Genomic DNA, 23,152 nt, shown 5'->3' with positions numbered 1-23,152 from the left:
TTAAAAAAAAATCCAATGTTAACTCCACATGCTGGTTTCATATTTTATTCACTTATTCATTCATTCAGTTATCCTTAAAACAACACTTCGTGCATCAAATGTGTGCCAGTCATGAAACCAAACATCAGAAAAATGAAAAGTATGGGATATACTTCCTGCCTTCAAGAATCACATAATTTAGTGGCTATAATAATGAAATAAAGGATAGTATGAGCCACAAAAAAAGAGATATATAAAAAATTTCCATAAGAGCCAAAAGGAAGTGAATGACTAGCTATGCTTTAGAGGTCTGGAGTCAGAGTCACAAAGGAAATAATAACGCTTAAGCTAAATGTTGAAGAATGTATAGGAATTCACCAGTTGTGGGGAATGATGCAGTTCCTGGGAACATCAGCACAATTTGTGTGGTTGACACATGGGGTGCACGTGGGGGAAGGGCCTAGCCATGAGGCTGTGCCGGTAAAGTGGATTCAAATTGTGGAGGATCTTTTATTTCAGGGAAGAACTTAAACTATTTTCTTATTAACAATAGGGAACCATGGAAGAGTTTTAATCAAGGAGTGGTTGTATCTCAGATAAAACACACAGCACATTGTCTTATAATTTTCTGTGTACAAGTCTGTCTCCCACTAGACTTGTCACAGTTTGTCTGGCACATCATAGGTATTCCATAAAGTTAAGTAAATCCTGAGTGATTGAATTAATAAGATAATATATTTTTAAAAGATAACGTGGTCAACCATGCAAACCATGAATTTGATTAGGGTCGGTTGGAAGGCAAGGAAAACATTTGTAAAGCTTATATTGGTGCAGATACGTCATAATGAGAGACTGTGCAAAACTATAGCAATAAGAACCAAAATGCAAAGCCATCTAAGCACTATCCTAAAATGAACCACCAGCCACTTTGTTGATCGACCCTGTGAAATCTTGTGAACAGATGTGAAGAAAACCTTCAGGCCTGCGATAGTATTGCACCAGTTACCCAGCTTATTGTGGGCAATCACCTGGACAGTCATCAACTCCTTGAGTGCCCCATAATCTTATATGGGACTGATACTGTCAAACTCCTCATAACTAAGTGACGTAAACTGTTCTTCCTTGAACTGAAAACTCTGTCCCTTGTTGTAACCCACATATTTCAGCAAACATTCTGGATATAATTCTATCGCTTTGATAAGATGTCTATCTGAACTGTTGGAAATTCAAACTATAGTCTTTACCAGGCCTAACAGTGGTGATTTCTAACATCAGCAAAATTCTGTAGCAGCAGTGACAACAGTAATACTAGGCAAGAGGACTTATAAATAAGAGAGAGGCTGAGAGTTAACAAGTTACAGAAAATGTAAATGATAAACTATAGTGAGAGCTCAGGGCACATTTAGGTACCATTCTTTACAGCCAGAGCAGAGGCCTTTGATGGCCCAAAGAGCTAAAGAATAAATGAAACTATTGCAAAGAAAGTGCTCAGAGAATGTAATAGATCAATATTAAAAACCATTACAAAGGGAAACTACCGTTTTACTACAATACTATTAGCATTATGTATTTATAAAGGTGAATAGAAATTGTTTATTACCTGATTCTTGGAAGCACCTCTTGAAACAAAAGCAGCAGAATCAAAAATATATGTACAGCTATATTCTTTCTCTAGACATCTTTCTGTGAACTCAAATTGCTTTGGATTAAAACTTCTTTCTCTTTCAAACTCAGGCTAGGAAGATAAGCAACTATCTTTTCTCACTCTTTTTGTCCTTCCACTCCACCCTCCACCTTAGAAACCCAAAGGGCCTCTAAGTATACCATTACCAGATATTTTCCCAGCAACAAGATTTTCCTAAGTGTAAAAACTCTGAGTAGAAGAAATCAAACATTAAAAAGTGAAGGTCTTTCCATTTTAAGCACAGACATAATTAATTCTCACATCACATACTCACAAACAAAAGCATGATCAATATTATACCACTATGTTGAGACAGAGGCAAACAACATTTGAAAATCATTGAGCTATGAGCAGAAAGAAGAAACCAAGAAAAAAGAGCTGCTTTGGGCAGAAGATGATGAGTTTGGCCTTAGGCAATGCTGTTTTGGAAGGAAGGAAAATACCCATATTTTGGTGAATTGTCTTTCCTCATTCTCTGTTCAGTTTTAGGAAAGTGTTTAACAAAATACGTAATAAAAGTCAAAACGCATAAGACCTATAAAACATGTTTTTAGTTTGCATTTTAAGAAATTAAGTAAAAATGGTATAAAATAATTCCACTCAAAAGTGCAATTTTTATAGAGAACTCCTATGACAAAAATCTTCATTTCATCTCTTGTTCTTAAGGTCTGTAGCCTGGCATCTCCCTCACTAGAACCACACTCTCCAATATTTGCAGAAAATAAGACATTTTCATATTTAAAACCTTAAAACTCACCAAGTTAAATATGTACACTGTGACAATCATGACAGCTCCTTAAGCTGATGAATAAAAACAGTAGTATATATCTGTTCTAACTGGCATTTCCTTCTCAACTGACTCATTTGTGGGACCTGATAAGGTATGGTTGTCCAGCAAGTTCACATGCCAATGCTCGGGCCAGGACCACAACATGTATCCTTTCAATCAATGGAAGCAGCAGTGCATTCAGTTTGAAAAGAAGTCCAGTTATACATTAACAGATTTTCTTATGAAGACCCAGCAGAAAAGTGTACTGTTTCTCACTGCTTCTTAGCATCAAACTATAACGATTCCTTTAATTATTGTTTTGGTGAAAGGATCACATTGATTGGCCCACATGTTAGCTTGCTAATTTTTTGTTTTTGCCAGTGAGTCAGTTGATATGGGAATATTGCTTTGCTTAAGTAGATATATGTCACCAACGTACTTTTTAAAATACCAAGTACTCTTGCAAACCATCTCTCTCTTTCACATATGTGCCCCCCCACACACACAGAAACCACATTTAAATGTTCTGTGTGTCTGTGAATGTGTGTGTGAGAGAGAAAGATATTTATTTACGAATGAGATGAGGGTGTGACATTCAGATAGAGATGCCAAACAGGAAGGAGGGTATTTGGCTCTAGAGTGAAGGAGAGATGTTCAGTGTGAAGACAGGGATATAGGAGTTATCTGCATAGAATAAATAATAGACGATATGTCAATGGATAAAATCATAAATGGAAGAGAAAGATGCTTAATGAGTTGCTGTTAAATTAAAGTAAATTTGGCCCGAGGATGCTTTGGTACTTTGAGTCTTTACATAACAAATTGCAACCTAACTTAGCATAAACTAACTGAAAGCCTAATTTAGGAGTGTACTGTTATAACAAACAGCTGAGTCTTAGCCTATCACAGCAGCTGAGCTTCAGTCAGTCACAGGCAGTCAACTGATGAAGCTATGCTCAAATGAGGCAAACGCTGAGCTGTAACCAATCAAGCTGTTTCTCTTCCTCACCTCTGTTTTCTGTCCATCAGTGCTGTCTGCCCACATTGTGGAGCAGAACCCCTGCTGGTTCTGAGTGCTGCCCCATTCTCAAATCATTCCTTGCTCAAATAAACTCTGTTAAATTTAATTTGTCTAAAGATTTTAACAGAGTCATTATCCTAAATTTTACATTTAGCTCAAATAAGCTAATTGAGTTAATAATATAGTGAGCATTTGTTCTTGTTTTTATTCTGGTTTTGTTTGTTTGTTTGGCTTGGTTTCTGCGTGCCTGGCTTCTGATCTCATTTGAGGATCCGGGCAGAAATAACACCTCGGCTTTCACGGATAAGGACACATGTAGATCCCAATCTGTGTCAAAAAAATCAGCCCAGACTTATCCTATCGAGAAAGATAGTTCACTTTTAGCTTCAGCTGCTAAGCTGGAAGTTCTGTAAGCCTAAAGCTGTTGCTCAGTCTTCTGCACCCCTTGGGAAAAGCTTGCATTGGGATGATGTTCACACAGAAGAAAAGAACTAACAAGGCCAGAGAGAAGACTTCCTGGTGGCATCGTTTGGTCTATCAGATCAAGTTGTGCCTGAAGCTCAACTACCTCTGGATGTACCACTTGCAACTGAAAGGATTCTGACTTATTCAGCTACTTGTAGAAATGAGTCAGAATCAGAATAGGAGAAAATAAACTTTCTATCATAAATTTACAGCTATTCAAAGAATGAAACTCTTGTTTACAAAATGCAAAATTGCCATTATTGGACAATATTGTTTTATTTTTGTTTGTTTTGAGGTATACAAACATTAATCTTCCCAGATCAGAGCTATAAAGACACAAACTTTGAGAACTGTAGAAAAGTGACATAAGCTGGAATCTTCCAAGAGAAGCAAAGGAAAAAGTGAACTGGTGATTACTGGAATGGCCCCTCCTTTCTCTAAATGACTGCCCTCAGTGACCTCCATCCAGCAGACAAGTCATCAGTCAGTCAACTTCCCCAAAAATCTTTACTAAGACTTACTTAAAATATATATGAGATTTTTCACAGTTTTCAGTTTCTCACTTAATGATTTTTCTCAATTCTCAATCTATTAATCTATACAACCTCTCTGGCAGAAGTCATTTAGTGTATTAAAAACTAATTTATAAAAAATTTGAACTTTCTTGGTGCCCATATTAATATAGTAAATGCTCAGAAGAGAAACATCAACTTAGTTTTATATGTCCAGACAATTTGGAACCATCAGAACCCAGAAAAACAACTGTTACTAGCATATGATGAGCCCTACTCTGTGCCGGGGACTATGCTAAGTACTTTAATCTCAATACAGTAAAGGGCTGATAACCTTATAAAGTAAAAATATGAATAATGAAACTCAGATAAATTGAATGACTTACATAGGTCACAGAGCAGTGAAATTATAAACAATATCATCATATGCTGAATCCCAAACCCATGTTCTTAATCACTCCATTATACTGCCTCTAATTAACATCTCTACTTAAAGGGCTGTGGAATGATCACCTTTGTTACTGGGACTTGATTTGCAAGGCTTTTTCCCAGGCCTCAGGCAAACAAGGAAACTGGAAAGATAAATTTAGAGTATTTTCCCAGCCCCTAAATTATTAAAGTTTAAGATATAGCAAAAAGGGAGTGATGAGGTCAGAATTCATGAGCCACAGCATAGTGTCATATCTTTACTTGAGCACTTATTATATAGTGCAAGAATTATTTATTTGCTCATTTTCTTCCTTAGCAGGCTCTGAACTCGTAAAAGAGAGAGATCATGCTCCATTCATCTCTGAATCCCTTGAATCTGGCTTAATGGCTCTCACAAAAAAGGAGGTTAATACATTTTTGTTGAGTAAATGAGTATGCCCTTTGCAGGGTGTGTGTAGGGACATTCCTTTGGAACTCGGGTGAATCAATGGAATTTTTCCTTACCTTGAGGTTCCAAGAAAGGCCAAGTGAGGCAGTTTAATCTGGGGTACCATGTGGTTTTCAGTAAGTTTACTTATCTAATGCAGTGCCAAAAGAATAAAATAAGTTCTTAATTATGAAAATGACTTGTTTACTGTATGGAAAAAAATAATAAAGAATTTAATGAATATTTTAGATGTGGCATGCATGGAGCTTATGATCCCCTCCCAGTGAACATTTAGGTGTTTTCAATGTGTTGCTACTTTCAGAAACAGTATGATGAATGTCTTCCTACAAATATCTTTCTAAAAGATTTTTTTCATGCGTACAATCACGCACACGTATACAATAATGAAAGGGATAAAAATTTTATGAAACAACACGAATCCTTACTATATGTAATGTATTCCTGGTTTTCTATTCTATTAGTCTTAAAAAATTTTTTTTTCTAAATTGTTAAAGGTAGACAGATAGGCGTCAGCTGGGCAGGAGAGGGCTCTCCCCCCACCCACTAGGAATGTCAGGTTCAACAGTTACTTAAGTGGCTACGTAGTCTGGGGTATATACCCTGGGGTTCATCGTCTTGCGCCAGGAAAATTTAGGACATGGACACACACGAGGAGTTTATGAGCAGAGGTTTGATAGGCAGAAGAGAAGAGAAAGAGAAACAGCTCTCTCTGTATAGAGAGAGGTCTCCCAGCAGAAAGGACTGGTGGGCAGCAGATGTGCTGGATTTTATAGTCAGGTTTGAGGAGGCAGTGTCTGATTTACAAAAGGCTCCCAGATTGGTTCCATCAGGTATGACATTTACATAGCATGTGGGAAGGCTGACCACCCCACCCTAATCTTACCATGCAAACGAACTCTCCTGTTAACCGGAGCCATCTTGTCTGCTCCTTACTGTACATGTGGCTGATAAAGAGAAGGGAAGATGGGGCCGCCATTTTGAACACGATTGGCACAACTGCTGGCATCTATGACTGTGGCTCGATTTTACAGGCTGCTCTTTGTTAGAAAGGAAAATGATTTGGGGCTGCTTTTCATTAAAAAGAAAACCTTACTGAGGACTTCCGTACCCTCATTAGCCAACCTAAGTAATTTCTTCTTACCTCCTGTATCATTATCACACTGCCTCTCTAAAAATGATAATTTCACAGCCCACCAAGGGTGCCAGGGAGAGGCCATTTCCTGATGATCCACAGCTATTAACATTGAAATGTTGACTGAATGCAGATACTGGGGAGAAAAACCTCCTGGGCATGTGCACTTAAAGACAAAATGGTGAAATACGATCTTCCGGGTGCACTCCACTGGAAAAAGGGAAGAAAGCTTCAGATGGGCATGCATGCAACTTCCTACACACACTGTGTGTGCTCAGTTCCTAAGGGTAAGGAGAGCCCACCCTAAGGGAATAATCATGGGAAAGAGGGGCCTATATAGCCCTAGGATCAAGGCTAAACACTCCCTTCTCTCTTTGACCTCCAGGTGCCCTCTTGGATTTCTTCCTAGTGAACTTTCCTTTCTCTCCTGTTCTAAAGCTTTTTAAATTAAAATTCCACTCCTGCTCTGAAACTTGCCTCTGTCTCTTTTTCTGCTTTATGCCCCTCTGTTGAATTCTTTCTTCTGAGGAGGCAAGGACAGATGTTACTGCAGACCCATATGGATGTGACACCAGAAACTTGGGGTAACTCAGATATCTGCCACATGTAACAAAATGACTGCTTTCGACCTGCTATATTGATTTATGACTCACTAAGGAGTAAGGACCTACAGTTTGAACAACACTGCCACAGAGCATGGTAAAGCACCATGGTTTGTCACTACAGGGCTTAATAAGCACTCTAGTACCTACTAAGTATCACACTAAGTTATCAGCTATAGAGGAAGCATGGGGCTTTCTGAAAAAAACAAAAGACCCCAGCAAAGTCTCAGAAAAGCTGCTGTTAAGAGGATTGTTGCCATCAGTGAAAGAAGCCACTAGAAGCAGTTGCTATCTCTCAAAGCTGTCAAAAATAATAGGATCAACTAAAGGGAGGAACCTAAAGGGAGGATTCTTGCTAAGAAGAGCAAGGCCAATAAGAGCAGGTGCCAGGAGCCTTTCACCATCAGGATGCTCCTCTGCTGAGAGAAATTGCCAAGTGCAGCTGAGGCATCCCTGACAGACGATTTGATGGTTAACAGGAACCATCATTATAGCATCAGAGTATCTGGATGGAAGAATTTCAATGCCCAGAGGTCTTTAGCTTTTTCCCTCTTTATAGACCTTGTCATCTTTGAAATCAAGAGAATTGTTGAGTTTTTCTTTTTAACATAGTTGTCACCAAAAGGAAGAATAATAATTTTCTGGCTAGAAATCCAATAGAGCTAGAGGCTCAGAAAACCACATAGACACTGAGTTGTCAGCCTGCGATTTCCTGTGGCCCAGAAAAGAGGGTAAATGGGCTGCAATTTGTAGTAAGAGTCTCACAGCAAATGCAATGGTAAGCACAGTCTGCCGACTAAACTAGCAGAAGAAGTGGTGGGTGGGTGAAGATTACAGCAGGATATGACGGCAAAAGATTTTAAGGAGAGCCAAATATTTTAGAGCCTGAAGCAGAAAGATAAAGAGTGTAGTGTTTCTAAAATCAGACATCTAGGGTTACCAACCATCCTGGTTTGCCTGGGACTGTCCTAGTTTTAGTATGGAAAGTCCTGCTTCCCAGGAAACCCCTCCGTCCTAAGCAAACTGGGAAAATTGGTCACCCTGAGTCCAGTTAGTTTGCAACTTACAGATAGTGTGACTGCTACTCACAATCCCACTAACAGCATGACTCACTTAGTATCAGTGTGACTCAGCATCTCTCAGTAACTTACTTAGCACCTTTGAGATTTAGTTTCTTCATCTGTAAAATGAGGATACTAGTGCTTATTCACAACCAATAAAAGGAGATCAGAAGTACTTTTTGCTTTCGTAGTTCTATTCCTGTACAGATGCAGAGGCTTGCCTCACAGTCAACTCTAAGCACAATAGCACCTAAGACAAGAATACAGAGAGATAACTGAGTAATCTACCTTTAGACAGTATGGAGTCAGAAGGATTGTAGTACTAGGGTTCTAGCACTGATGGCAGCCTTTTTGCACCCTGGTAAGTTTTTGGGTTTTTTTGTTTTATCTTTTTGTAGAGGTGGGGTCTCACCATGTTGCTCAGGCTGATCTTGAATTCCTGTGCTCAAGCAATCCTCCTGCCTCAGCCTCCTGAGTAGCTAGAACTACAGGTGTGCACCATGGCACCTGGCTCGCCTTGGAGTGACTTAGGCAATGCAAAAATAGCCTGGCAGCCCAGAGCTTTCAGGAACAAAGTAATAGTAGGAGTTTGTAAAAAGAGTATGTTTATTATAATTTTGCACACATGCCCTGAAATGTCTGTGACAAATATGCAAGCTATCCAGCTTGTTTTGTCTTATAAACAGAACAAAAATTGTGGATAAGTTTATTAAATGTAGCCTGTCAAGTGTAAACAAATTGACATTATTCTGAGAGCAATATTACAGACAATTTACATTTTATTGCTTTTACATTGTCTCTCTCCTGTTGGAGGTAGTTTTTTGCCCTGCTTGGACTCATAGAGCTGGCTATTTTTATTTGAATAGCTGCACTTTCAGATTCATATGTTCCAATCAAGTTAATGGCCCTTGTTTTTGCTGTTGATATAGGTCATGACTAAGGTACTTCACGCTTGAATTTTTACTTCTTACCACAAGTGTTTCTAGACAATGACCGTAAAAAATGACTTTTAAAAAAATCCAGCTTTTTAAGGTGATATCATTTGGTCAGGGTCTAATACTACCCCTTCAAGAAGAATGTTCTCTCAAGGTCGCTGTGCCCCAACTTTTAAAAAGCATGCTTTGGGGGGACTTTTTAAGTATAATGTCAAAAGAAGCTGTGGCATACGTTCATGAATGATAAACAGAGGTAAAATGAAAGCCAAAAAGAAACACTCTGGTCAGGGATGAGGTGTGGGAGGATTCAATGAAGAAGAAAAGTAAACCTTATCAACTACTATGAAGGCCAAGAGATTTACCAGAGCAATGATGCACAAGTCTTAAGAAATGAATTGTGATCTTTAAACTATACTTGAGGAAAGAAATGAAATGAATAGAAATAAAATTTTAACATGACTGGGAGAACATGAAATTTAGGAAAACAAAACTTCACAACCAAAAAATTCCCAACCATAATACTTAAAGGAAAGAAAATAATGTTTTGTTTCCCCTTCTATGTGCTCCAAGCACTGAACTGGGTGCTCTCCTTGCATAAATTTTGTGAGATAGGTATTGGAATCCATATTCAATCTAAAAAGAATAAGAAACTTATTGAAGGTTACATAGCATTAAGTAACTGCTGGGCTTTGAACTCAAGTCTGTCTGTTTCCAAAGTACATATATAGTTCAAATCAATTAACATAGCCAATTTTCAAAAATTGATTTGCATAAGACTTATATTTTAAGGACTTAAAAATTATGATTTCATTTGACTTCTTTGTTAACTTCTAAACCAAGTGTCTGCCAATGTCTCTTAGGCCCATCCTCGAACTGTGAGCATTCATTCACAGCTGATAAACATAATTTTCTTAAAGGTTTTAGGCCACAGCAGAATGGGACATCAGATCTTTGCCAATTAGACAGTATCAATTTTGAGAAGAGTCAGCTAGGTTTGTACCCCTCCTCAACTAGCAGTGGGGCCTAGGCAAGTCATTTACTCTCTCTAAGCTTCAGATTCCTCATCTAAAAATGGGGATAATAATAGTATACGTCTCTGGATGTGTTTAAAGATGAAATTAAGTGGTATTAAAGCAATTCTCATAGCACCTGGTGAAGAATAGGGTTTTATCTGAATCACTACGTACAGTCATTTGCAGGGATCCAGGAGTTTGGTCATTTTCAAAGCAATCTACACATATCCTATATTGAAACAGAAATCCCTAGGATTAGTTAGGGTCTATTTAATGTCCCAGGAGTTATGAGTATGTACTGAGGCTCCTTTGGCTTCAAACAACCCAGTCAATGCCTATAGAGACCTAGATAAAGATCGCTTTATACTGGGACTTGGGCACTTGTTTGGGCAGGCCATAAGAGCTAATTATACCCACCTTAGTGCACTCAGCCAGAACAATCCAACAGCTGGCAAAGAAAGGAAGTACTGCCATTCATCTTCCATCTCTCTGTGACTGGGCCCCACCAGTGCCTTGCCCTTGCCAATTCCTCAGTATTTAAGGATCAGAGTCACGCCATTTACCTTAGTATGCATCTTGAAGCATATGCAATAATTTATCCAGGCACTATTCTAAGGACTGGGGATGGAGAGGCAAGTAAGACAAACAAGGACCATTCTCCTAGGCAGCTCCCGTTCCCATTCCCAGATACACACAATAAAAAATATGATTTTTCAACAGCAAAAGAAGTTATGAAAGAAATGAAATGGGACATTGGGATAGAGAGTGATTGGAGGGTCCAGAGTAATCTTAGAAGGCATCTCTGAGGGGTAACATCTGAGCTGGGACTTAAAATACTTTAGAAAGTAAGTGGTGACATAGGAAGTAAGGGAGGCAGTCATTAAAAGATCGTATTACATAAGAGCTATTACACAAGACCCTGGAGTGTCTCAGAGATATTAAGACTGTAAAATAAATGCATTTTTTAACATATTCACAATGAAATCTCTTGCATCATAAGAGGAAGATTAACCATAAAGGTACATCCACTTCTAAAGTATTTTGTCCAGACATAGCATCCTGCCTGTCTGCTTCTATTTCCTGCCATCTCTGTTAAAGACCAAGATACTATCCTTAAGTGAAAATGACTTTACCTCTTTAAGCCTCTGTATCCTCATCCATCAAATGGAAATAACAATGACTCAGAATTGTTTCATGACTTGTAGTGAGGACTAAAAGAGACCACAGACACAGAACCATCTACAGAGCATATGCTTCCAATCCACCTGAAAAAAAAATGGCAAATCTGTGTGACTTTGAATAGACGTGAGAGAGACTCAGAGTGATGTTTTTTAATGTAGCTGTGTAGGATTTTTTTCATAAAAGTTTAAATATGTGAGATCTTTGCACTAACAAAAATATAAGAACCATAGAACCAAATAAGAAAAAGCAAAGCAGGCCAGGCACAGTGGCTCACTCCTGTAATCCCAGCACTTTGGGAGGCTGAGGAGGGAAGATCACTAGAGGCCAGGAGTTCAAGACCAGCCTGGCCAACATAGTGAAACTCTGTCTCTACTAAACATACAAAAAATTAGTTGAGCCTGGTAGTGTACGCCTGTAATCCCAGCTACTCGGGAGGCTGAGGCACAAGAGTCACTTGAACCCAGGAGGCAGAGGTTGCGGTGAGCCGAGATTGTGCCACTGCACTCCAGCCTGGGCGACAGAGCAAGACTCTGCCTAGGAAAAAAAAAAAAAAAAAGCAAAACAGATGAGTATTACAAGGTAAGGAAGGAATGGGAGAATAAAAAAGAGTGACATCCAGCCTCCAGAGGAATGAATGCAAGCCCCAAAGGATCTTGATGCTGCCTTGCCATCAGGAAAAGTACTGTGTTCCTGAGTCACAGAGTCCCATAGGCCTTGTTCCTGAAAGGCACATCAAGGAACCTTACTAGAAAAACTAACAGGCCTGAATTCATGTTTTTCCACACACAGCATTACTTTCCATCTCCTTTGGATTAAATCAATTTGGATGTTTTGTGAACAAAAACATTATAGTAGAGAATTACAGTGGTTATTTTTTCATTCAGTCCACAAACATGCACTGATCCCTTTTCATGTACCATGTATCATGCAGGGCCCTGTAGCTGGGAGAGTTGTGAGGTCCTCTTCACTCCTAATCTCGTGTCAGGGCAGTGCTTCTGGGTGTGAATTCCCAATGGAATGAAATCAATTTGCACAATGCTTGTGCACGAGTTCTTGAAATGGAATATTAAGCCATTGCTGTAAACCTAAGAGTGGATTAGCATATTCCCTTTGGAGTGTGGAAAAGGGAGTAGGAGGCATGGTTAATTACCAGAGGAGGTTTGAGAAAACTAGTCAGTTATCTAACAACTTAACATTCTCCAATGCTGTTTAACATTCCACAACTGTAAATGGAAGTTGGCCCTAGCTACTGCTTATTAAAACTAAGAGAGCACTGTCGAGAAAGATTTATGGTTTTAGCATCATCAAAATATGCATTTCCAGAAAAAATAAAAATCGAATGGCAAGAAACAGATGCTATTTGGAACTTAGCAAATACTTGGTATCATCTATAATTCAGATTATAAAACCTTTAAAAATATAGAGCATATCAAAAATAAAATATCCACTCACTAGTAAAATCAACATAGTATATAGTATTTTATCATTATGCATTACAAATACCCAGCTTTCTTTCCAATGGTCTTTGTGTCTGCATTTCAAATGGTTGTATTCTCAACCTAAGCCAGGGTTATGCATTATTTCCCCAAACTAATCTTAGAGAAATCTCAGTTTCCCATAATTGCCGCTTGTTTTGTTGAAACAAATCTAAACTCAGATAACTACTTAAAAATATATCTGTTTAGGGAGAGAAGGGTGTCTCATGTGTAAAACATGTAGCAGATTTATTCTGGGTTTTCTAGGCATGAATGAGGGCATCATTTACACAAATACATAACAGGTGACTTTAGAAACTTCATTTATAACTAAGTCTCCTTTATAGAACTTAAAAACTAGGATTCTATGCATCAAGCACAACATTAGATTTAGTATACAGCATTTCACTTGGTCTTTAAGGGTGGAGTAGGTATCACTATCCCCATGTTACATGAAACGACAAAACTGAAACTGAGTGGTTATGTTAATTTTCCAAGGTCATTTAGCCAGAATTCTGAAACATGTCTGTCTGGTTCCAAAATCCATACAGGTTGTATAATATCCTGCTACTCTTATTGTCCATGGCTCCCTTTCAATGTCGCCATAAAATGACACTATGGCAAAAAAAGTCAAATCATACCTGATTTTCTACATAGTTGTCTAGAACTAAAGAATCAGAAGGAACTCTAGAAATAATCTAGATTAAACATCTGATCTCAGATAAATGTATGGTATTTACCTGTAGTGCTCAGAGGTAATAGTAATGCCACTGAAAATTGCAAGCTGGTATCCTTTTTGCTACCTAGTGTGTCATTTTTAGTTTTGGAAGGAGTGTGGTGATATTTTTTGCTCAGAATTTTTTTTATCTTAATGATAAACAGAAATCACATTCAGTCCTCAGATTTGCTATCTGGATTTTCAACAATTTAGAGAAGTCTTCAGTTCAATAGCATTACATTTAGCTTTGGATTTCAACAACTTCAGAAACCCAGCTAAATTAGTCAGGAATCTTTCAATTGCAAGTGACAGAAATACAACCAAACTGACATAAGCAAAAACCATTTAAATGGCTCACGTGACTAAGTAGTCCAGAGGATTGTGGTTTTAGGCACGACTTGGCTCTAAATAAGCTCTCCTCATATGTTGGCAAGATAACCACCACCACTTCCAGGCTTGTATTCTACCAGCTGAATGACCATAACAGTCTCTTTCCTAATAGTTCAGCAAAGTCTTGGGGTTGAATTTCATTGGCTCAGTCACTGTTAAACTAAGTGCCATGACTAGCAAATAAAAAATGTTGACTGGCAAGACTTCAGTCATCTGCCCATCACATGGACTTAGAGTTGGGGATGAGGGTGGGAGCCCAAAGGAAAACTGAGATACCATTTCCCAAAGGAAGAAAAATGGATTCTGAGCAGCTAAAAATAGCTGGTATGCACCCTGCACGGTTCTTACTTTATTGTTATGTCATTTTTTGTTTGCTGTTAACATAACAAATCACAGAAATTCATAAAGTACTTTCCTGAGAAGCACTTTCTTGTTCTCAGGATATTAGGATCAACTCTGTTCAAGAAGAACTTGGTATATAACATACACCTTCAGGCAATAAATGCCCAGTTCTAAACATTGACATTGCCAAGCTCCGAATGGTTCCCTACATCTATGGCCCCCTAAGGGATAGGCTCAACCACCTCTACCAGAGGACCAAACAAGACAATTAGGCAAAAGGTTTTCCAGGTGTACGGGCTCAATGCTCTGAAATTTAGCATCAGCATTTGTTAACTTCTGTATGCTTGATTGGAGAGCTTTTTGACACTTTACGAAAACAGATGAGTAGGCAAGTCTTTTTGAGACTTTATGAAAACAGAACTAGGACTAAGTACTAGAAAGCAAGGGGGACTTGAAGGATATCCAAGAAGAGATAATCCGGCAAATAGCCCCAGCATCAAGGCATTGCAGGCACTGCTGTTACTTGTCAGGAAATGACAGCCTCAAGGTTTTCTATAGTTTTTTTAACCAGCCACACTACAGAGGACTTTGGTAGGAGGTTTGGGGAAAGGTGAGGCAACTATTCCAGAAGACAAGGTAAATATGGCATACTGGAGTCTGAGTATACAACTGTCAACTCATTTTACACTATACATCTACAAATATACCCTTTGTCAAAGGAAAAATTCAGCAATCCTAGAAGTGCTAGGCTGCATGTGTATAACAACAAACACTGTATGTATTGTATGTGCTATGCACTAAGCCAGCTCCTTGACATGCCATATGGATAAAGAAATCAAGATCCATGGTGATTTAACAGCTTTCTCCAGGTCAAAGATTAGCAGGCAGCAGAGCCAGACTTTGAAGGCAGATCTGTCTGACTTAGAAAGGCTGACCTTCTCCAAGGGATTCATGTCTCCCTGCTGCTTCCCAGAAGTGACTTGGTCCTTGCCACTTTCCAACAAATGTCCCAGATATCAACCTCCTCCCTCCTATTTTCTTGAGTCTCCAAATATCCTTTGCTCCTGAACTCCCCCTTATTGGACCCAGCTTTGGGTCTTCCTGGTGCCACCTGCTCTGACTACAACTGTTCTATTGAATAAGCCTCCTCTTTCCATGACTGACTTGGTTTGGCTCTGTGTCTGCACCCAAATCTCATGTTCAATTGTAATCCTCAGTGTAGGAGGTAGGGCCTGGTGGGTGGTGATTGGATCATGGAGGTGGTTGCTAATCCCCTAGTGTTGTCTCATGATAGAGTTCTCACAAGATCTGGCTATTCAAAAGTGTGTGGTATCTTCCCCTTTGGTCTCTCTTATGCTCTGCCATGTAAGGATGTGCCTGCTTCCCCTTCGCTTTCCACCATGATTGTATGTTTCCTGAGGCCTCCCCAGCAATGTTTCCTGTACAGCCTGTGGAACTGTGAGTCAATTAAACCTCTTTTCTTCATAAATTACCCAATCTCGGGTAGTTCCTGATAGCAATGCAAGAATGGACTAATACAATAACCTATCACCTGGACCAGTTTTTTTTTTCCTAGAATTTGCTGGGTTTGTTCTCTTGCTCACTCCTACCTACGTGGGCTTTCCAGACTCTAGTATCTGCCAGTCTATCCTGTTTTGCTGAAGTTAATGAAATTGACCTTTTCAAGTTCCAAGATAATCACTGTAATCTTCCTTTGGCTTAATGAATATATTCATCAACAGAAAGAAAAAAATGTCTTTAGGCATTCTTCTAGTAAAAAGCTTCAAATTTAGGCTCTTGATTCACAAACTCTAAGATTAAGTGGAGTGTAAAAAGATGAGATTGTGGCCTATGTAATTTAAAAGTGTATCCTATTATTGAGAAACTCTCCAAGGGATGAGAATTTCTGCAGCTACCTGGAGTGTAGCCTGTCAACAGAAATAAATTTTATATATACATGGACTTTAACCTCTCAGTCCTGCTTCTGGTACTTTATAGAGACAAAAACTTCAGAACCTACAAGTATATATATAAGTATGTTTGTTATAGCACTGAGAAAGTTGGCAAAACTTACAACAACCTGCATAGGAGAGAAGTTGAATGAATCATAGTACATTCAAGCTGAGAATGCAGCTCTTTAAAAGAATTAGCTAGATCAATAACTTAAGCTGCATGGAAAGTCTGGTCCCTTAGGGCAGCTTGATGTTCTAAATACCCTGTAAACACCTACTGATGAATGAGCCATGGACCATCCTTCTACACTCCTCAGCCAGTCTCACCCTGACCTGGCTCTACCACTCCAAATTCCTAGCTCATCCCCTCACCTTGAACCTATTTTTGGCCTTTTGGCCTTTGCTATTAGGTCACCCTCATATTTAACTCTCACTATTCCCCCAATGGACTCTAAAAGTAGCCCTTAAAAAGAGTGAGTCACATGCATATATATGGAGCTACAGGAAAGTCTAGAATGTTGCAAGGAATTGTATTATAGGATGTCAATTTAGAAAAACAAACAGTGGCCAAGGATATAGACACAGCTGTAGATAGATAGACAGATAGATATTTTTAAGAATTTGAAGAAAGTTACAAAAATTTTTTTTCACCGGGGTGTTTTTCTTGATAACCTCAGATGTTAAGGATGGAAATAGGGACATGGTGAGGATATATTCCTATGATTTTTTAAAAAAATTTGGTAATCTTTGATTTATTTCAACAGTTAAGTCATCACATGTAATTAATATAATTTTGGAAGAGAACTTCAATAACAAATTTTGAAGGAAAAATAAAGTTCAATAAATATACCCATGAGGAAAGGCAGCATAATAAAAAAACTTCCCCTTTACAACTTCAGGGACAACTCTTACCTCTGTGAATGCCACCCTCTTCCATCTCCTAGGAAAACAACTTAAGAATACAATAGGAATGGTGCTCTCTGGAATTGTATAACACAGCAGCCCAATATTAGCCATTCCAGGCAAAAGGAACAGCAAGGGAAAAGCATGGAGAGGTGAACCTCTGAGCAGTGTGATGAGATTGGCACACACGTAGAGGACAGGGAAAGATGAAGCTGTACAGGACAGCACAAACTACCAAGCTTGCAAATTTTGCTAGCAAATCTCAAAACATGTTTTTCTCAAAAAGAGAAATGACAGGTAATGATTTATTTCATAACACACTCCTATGAGCACACCACAGTTTGATAAAGTCCAACACTGTAATAATACATAATCACCTTTGGTAGTAACTATCAACACATTTGGAATGGGAGTAGCTTGCAAAAGATTTCAACATTGGCCTATGATAGGCCTCGGATTATATGCAATTCCCCAAGACTTACTTGTAACACTGTACCTATCATTTCCAATCAAGAAAGCACCTCAAATGAGAGACTGACAAAATATGATTTAGAGAATAGATTTGCTCTCATTTGTATCGGGAAAAAAACTTCGCAAACTTTAGTACGTCATTATGAGCAACAAATTGCATGAGACACACCTAAATGTGACTGCACACACACCTAGTTGATTGTAACACACTAGGATATTCTGACTTTATATCGGAGATTGTTATGGCAAGTAGTGAGGTTCTAAGTAGAATTCTAAACGTGATTGTTAGAAATGGAGTAACATAATTTGATTCATATTTTCTAAAGTCCCCTTTAACAACAGCACAGAGAACAGTATCTACCCAGTCCCAGATTCCAGTCTGGGATGCCAATCACCATGTACACACCCACTGACCAACAGACATAAACCATGGACCATTCTTGTAGGTTCCTCACCTACTCTCAGCCTAACCTAACTCTACCCAACTCAAAATTCTTCGTTCATCCCCCAGCTAAGAACCTCTTAACAGAAAAACAAAACTCTGTAAAATATTTTAAAGAGGTTTGTCCTGAGCCAATATGAGTGACTGTGGCCCAGGGAAACATAAACTCAAGAAGCCTTGAGTAAGTGATCCTGAGGAGGTCAGATTACAGTTTGGTTTTATACAGCTTAGGGAGGCAGTAGTTACAGGGAAAGTCGTAAGTCAGTACATAGAAGGTGTACATTGGTTTGGCCCAAAAGCAGGGGTTTACAGGTTATATATATATACAGATTATATATAGATGGATTCAGAGATTTTTTAATTTGCAGTTGGAGTAAGGCTCTGTCTGAAACTTGGAGTCAGCAGAAAGGAATGTTTAAGTTATGTCAGTGTCAGCCACAAAATATTGGGTTCAAGCAACCTGTTAAGATTGACAGCCTGCAAGCGTGACTTAACCTTTGCCTCACATGGCCTTAGGTCTTACTTATAATTGGGTATCTTATTGCCACAAAGAGTCTGTTTTGTCAGTCTTACAATCTCGATTTTTAACATTAATGTTGGTCAGTTGTGACTAAACTCCAAGTGGGGGGAGTATAATGAGGCACATCTGACCTCCCTTCCTGTCATGGCCAGGAACTCTGTTTCGGGTTTCTCTGAGGGTCCCCTTGGCCAAGCAGGGGTCTGTTCAGTTGGTGGAGGGCTTAGGATTTTATCTGTAGTTTACAAACCTATCTTTGGCCCTTTAGCCTTTGGTATTTGAACCCTCCAGTGTTTAACTCTCCATGTTCTCCAGTGGACTCTGATTTCAACATGTCTGTTGACTTCCTCCACTCGTAGGCCACTTTGAACAGGAGAGTCTAGGCTTGTCTTGCCTCCTCATACTCAATATCCACTGCTGGCCTTGATGCAAATCCCAGCTGGGCTAGTCCCAGGTGCTCCCTAAGGAAATGACTGGAAATGACGAGTTAGGGGTAGTGGGAACTGGAGGCAAAAAAACTGGTGAGAGCAAAATTACAACAATTCAAACCAGAGGCAATGGTGAACAAACTAAACTTGGAAATATTACACTGCACAAAGAAAGTGCTGAGTTGACAATGACTAATTCAAAGAGATGAATTGTGAAAAGTGCACTAAAGTTACCAACTTAAGCAAATATATACCACACACACACACACACACATAGAATACATAATATAAATTGAACCTTTGATATTAACTTTAATTCCTCCACACTCAGGAACTTATTGAAACAAAACTTTCAGCCATACGTACTTTTAAAATATGATTCTGAAATGTTTTATTTTATCTCCGTTATAAGAAACAATTTCTTTTTTCAGGGCTTTCATCGTCATTGCAGAAAATTATTTCACTGCATACAATTGCTCAAAGTTCAAACCCTAAGCATAGTATCTCAGGGTTCATAAATCAACCTCAGTGTGTTTTATAAGGTCATTTTTTCTTTTAGTTCAAATTGTACCTTAAAAGGTATCATAACATCATGGGTGTTGTGCTTAGTGGCAATAAAGACACCAATATCTTACTTGCAGCCCGCTTCGTGCTTTTATGCAATCCTCTTCGTCCATGTTTACATTTATGTTAGTTGCTTGGCTCCTGTATGCATTTCAGATTATTATCTCTCATATTATTTTCATAGCTATATCTATATATCATTTTATCTGCTACTACTCAGATGCACATAATATGGGATTTACAGTGCCTTCATTCTCCCCCAATATTCATTTGCCAAAGTTGTTATTGCTGCTGCTGTTACTGCTGCTGCCTATAGCTAGGAATTGTTTCTCCCACCTCCTGCCCCGTTTTCTCCTTCTGTCTCCATTTCCCCCTCCCTTATTCCTTCCTACACCTTCCTCAAGGATTATAAATTCAGACTGAGTATTACCTGAAAAGTGACCTCCACAGTACCAAAGTCATGACACTAGCTTACTTCCTGGGTTACACTATTAGGCACCAGCCTGGGTCCTGGCCAGCCAACTCCTGCAGGAATACCAGTTAGTAGTTTCATGGCCTTCCATCAAAAAGCCTGAATAAAACTATTTTTTAAAAAGGCTAATTCATTACATCATTTGAGAAATCTTTCACTCTGCTCAGTTAGATTGTAAATCAGGCGACTCTACAGCATTAAACGTATTTCTAATCAGCATCTAATTACATCATATCACAAACAAACCATCAGCATCACAAATTGTTTATATTTCTTATCTTCAAACATAATCTACCTTTTTTAATTCCCAGTGTTTTACATCTCTCTGCTTAGGAAAAGAAAATGTAGCAGTTCTAATAACATTTTTAATTTTGGTAAGTGTGGGATGGACACTGTTCACTATGGCAATTATCCTTCTCTCCCTGTGTTATGGAGTGAATGTTTGCACCTCCCCCAAATTCATACCTTGAAGTCTTAACCCCTAATGTGATAGTATTTGGAGGTGAGGCATTTGGGAGGTAATTAGGTTTAGATTAAGTCATGAGGGTGGGACCCACATGATGGGGTTAATGCTCTTATGAGAAGAGGTAGACAGATCTCTCTCTCTCTTTTTTTTTTTCTCTCTCTCTCCCTGAGCAAACAGCAAGAGGGCGGCAGTCTGCAGCCAGAACTGTGAGAAATAAATGTCTATTACTTAAGCCACCCAGTCTATGGTATTTTGTTATAGCAGCTCTAGCTGCCTAAGATACCTGGTAATGAATGTAATAATCATAAAAATCAAAATTAATAAACAAGTTGCACATCTGATGACTAGTCATCAGCACGTTAACTTCTCTGTATGCAGAACTAGACATGTTGCCTTATTTGTTGGTGACTCTGAAATGATCTGCATTAAAACGACCATCTGCTCTGCTTGATTTGTAAAGTGGAATTAAGAGAAGAAACAGTAAGTTTATCGTTAGTACAACTTAAGCTTATGTAACAGAAGGTAAATGATCTTTCATTTAGAGGAAGTGAACAGAATATTCTCCAAAGATATAACTTAAATTAATGCTTGTTTTGTGACAATTCACGTGGATTTTTCATTTGGATGGTTTTGTCTCCAGTGGACTTAATGAAAGCTGAATATTCACACTTTTCTGACTTGAACATTGAATTGTTGCATTTTATCACTCTTCCATGCTTCATCTGTGATAAGAAGCAGCAAACATTATATAAAAATTTCAAGGTCAATTAGGTTATTAATGATTATTTTTACTTTCTGTTCTGTGCAGACTATTGATGGCATCTTGTTTATAGAGTTTCCTGCTGATTATGGTATTAGAGGATTCTGTGATGTTTTATGGCAGGAGTAAGGCTGTGCTCAATATTTAACATGAGTGGACATCCTTCTGCAAGCTCTTTAAATGAATTGTCTGTAGTCATTTTGGCAGAAGTAGAACTTAAAAGCACTAGGAGCTAATTGGAAACAGTTAGTTGAACCAAACAATATAGAGCTCTCAGAATCAAAGCAACATTGGACAAGACGTGTTATTGTTCACAATGCATTCTTCCATGAGAACTGAGAAATTCTTAGTTGCTTTATGTTTGTGCACACAGATATTCAGGATTACTATGGTTTTATTTCTTGGCTGCTTGTGATTTTTCCAGAGCTTTTAAAATTATGTCCTTTCCACTTTTATGGATAATTCCCTATTACTGCCTGCAAGGATAATCAAATTATTTTTATCACTTCTTCCAGGTCATTAAAAATGATATCCAATGTAAGTAGCCTAATAATCATAATCTCACTAGCATTCTCGTTAGATAACCTCTTCCTCTGTCAATTCACAACAAGACCATTTTTCATTATGTTTTATGTGCTCTTGCTCCCCCTCCAATCTATTCTCCACACAAGAGTTCAGAACAATCTTTCTAAAACATGTCATTCCTCAGCTTAAAACCCTTTATTACCCTTCTGTTATACTTAGGAGAAAGTCCAGAATCTTTCAACCATATGAAGGGCCATCCATGAGCTTCTCCCTACCTAACTTTCCAGCCTCATCTCATGCCAGTTGCTCTTTCGTTTGCTACTCTAGTGCCTTGGCTACCTTTTAGTTTTGCAAACATGACAAAGTCCACTTTACCTGAGGGCCCTCACACATACACGGGGAACTGTATCCTAAAACTTAAGCTTCATTAGCTTCATGTTAACTTCCTCCTCTTCCCTCTGAACGTCTTTATAACATGTAACACAACATGGGTGATTATTTTCTGCCTCCCTAATTTGACTGTGAGCTCCATAAAGGCAAATCTGGGTTTGCCATATTTACCACCATATCCTCTTCTACAGATCATAAGTACTCCAAGAATATTTATGGAATGAACAAATAACTCAGCGAGTAAATAAGTTTTTTTAATAATAAGCTTACATTTGAATCATTTAGCATTTACCTACAGATTCAAAAGAAAAAAGAAAAAAAGGAAAAGAATTGTTTTGATTGTAATAATGACAAAAGTTTCACTTCAGAAAAACCATAACACTTTTTCCTTTTTGGTCATCTCAGTAAAAAGGCAAAAAAGAAAAAAGAGAAATATATAAAGAATAACTTTGTGCCATAGAAGAAGGATGGTGTTTATTTCCACTATGTTTGAAAGTATAAAGAATAACTTCATGCCATAGAAGAAGGATGGTTTTTATTTCCACTATGTTTGAAAGTTTCAAGTTTGGGGCGTATTCTAAAAAGACAGTCTAGTTCTTTCAATCATCTGCCTACATACATGATAGGTTTCATTTGATCATCTTTCATTTCTCATCAAGTTATGAAAGACAAATAGTTTGTACAGTCTTTTGACATAAACATTCTACTGAGTATAACAAAACTATATCCAGTGATGTGCCACTAAACATTTAATAACCAGTTAGGTATTGGGGGAAAATAAGTATGTACTGTGGCATTTGCCTATTCCTGTAGTGTAAATAGTACCAACATTGGGCCAGATGTGGTGTCTCATGCCTGTAATCCCAGCACTTTGGGAGGCTGAGGCAGGTGGATTGCTTGAGGTCAGGAGTTTGAGACCAGCCTGACCAACATGGTGAAATCCCGTCTCTACAAAAAAATACAAAAATTAGCTGGACATGGTGGTGCATGCCTATAATCCCAGCTACTCGAGAGGCTGAGGCAGGAGAACTGCTGGGAACCCAGGAGGCAAATGTTGCAGTGAGCAGAGACCACACCACTGTACTCCAGCCTGGGCAACAGAGTG

The sequence above is a fragment of the Gorilla gorilla genome, chromosome 7 (genome assembly GCF_029281585.2).
Source record: "Gorilla gorilla gorilla isolate KB3781 chromosome 7, NHGRI_mGorGor1-v2.1_pri, whole genome shotgun sequence".
NCBI classification, from domain to species: domain Eukaryota; kingdom Metazoa; phylum Chordata; class Mammalia; order Primates; family Hominidae; genus Gorilla; species Gorilla gorilla.
Note: the sequence above shows the minus strand (reverse complement) of the source record.